The sequence below is a fragment of the Myotis davidii genome, unplaced genomic scaffold (genome assembly GCF_000327345.1).
Source record: "Myotis davidii unplaced genomic scaffold, ASM32734v1 scaffold31, whole genome shotgun sequence".
Taxonomy (NCBI): Eukaryota; Metazoa; Chordata; class Mammalia; order Chiroptera; family Vespertilionidae; genus Myotis; species Myotis davidii.
The window spans coordinates 782849-784112 of record NW_006283639.1 but is presented as its reverse complement, the minus strand read 5'-3'; the positions used below and the strand labels follow the sequence as shown (position 1 = coordinate 784112).

At 30.0% G+C, this 1264-nt stretch overlaps 1 protein-coding gene across 1 annotated transcript in view; it reads left to right on the top strand.

Annotated features, from left to right (window-relative positions):
- The window catches only part of TECRL (trans-2,3-enoyl-CoA reductase-like), a 68356-nt gene that overhangs the window by 62049 nt on the left and 5043 nt on the right, over positions 1-1264 (top strand). The window lies entirely within an intron of this gene.

The following is a 1264-nucleotide window of genomic DNA, read 5'->3' as shown; positions in this document are numbered from 1 at the left end:
AGCATCTAATGATAAATTATGACATTAGTATATGGCTACTCTACTGGAGTAACTGAACCCAAAATGCTATTTTATTCATTGCTCATACTTTGGGTAGAAGACTAATTTTTTTAAATATTTAGTTTTGTTGAGGAAAGTAGGAAGAATAAAATATTTTGATAGTTGAATGAGTTTAAAATATTGATAATCACAAAGTAAATATGTTTTACCAGAAGTAAAACCATATTTTCTAAACCATAATTTACTACCAAAGATGTGGTAGATTAATTTTCTTATTAATAAATATTTTATCATATATCCCATTTTATGATGTCACTGACAGTGATGAAAAATAAGTATAACAGGGTGTATGGACTGAGAGATGAGCAAAATATATGAAGACCATACATATAAAAATTAATTTGGTATTTGTTTGCAGTATTGACAATGTATGAAATAGAAGTTTAATGAAGTGAAATGAATGTAGAATAATTCTCTGGAGAAGTTTCTATTGATGATGTTGGTAACTAAAATTATCATAATAATTTTGTTGAACAATTTCTAACAATACATGATTTTCTTCAATCATCATAAAATACCTATGAGACAGGAAATAATATTGCCATTTAGATGAAGAAATGAAATTTCAAATATCTAAATCACTTGAGTCTCTAACAAAGAGTATGTGAAAGAAAGTGCATTCCAACACAAGTGCATCCAACTGAAAGCCCACACTCTTAACCACATTAACACATAAATAATTTCAACTATAAAATTATTATCTGAAAAAGCAAAATTCAGCTTAATACTTTGATAACTTGAGAAACTAGGAGCATCTTCTGTAATGATAGTAATAATGTTATATGTGACGAAATGTATACAAAAAATGCTGAAGCAAAAAAGAACAAATTCAGTTATATTTTAAGAGTTTAAAAGCGTTAAAGGCACTAAGTAAAAATGGATATATTATAGTGAAAATTGAATGACTCTAAACAATAAATATTTTGGATAACATAACCATTATTAATGCCATAGTATTTATATGTTGAATACATACTTCGTGTTAAATAGGATAAGGTGTGTATGACAGCCAGAGAAAAGGGCTATGCGTTCCTAGGATTGCATGTTGCGATTTTGGAGCATTAGCCCCAGGAGATGTTGATAAGGCTTCAGTTTCTTAGAGGGCCACGGTGCCTCCCAACAAGGGCTAAGCCGAGTACACATGACTAAGGAGTCAGGTGACAGACAGCAGCCGATAGTGCTTACAAAAGTTTTAAACTGACAT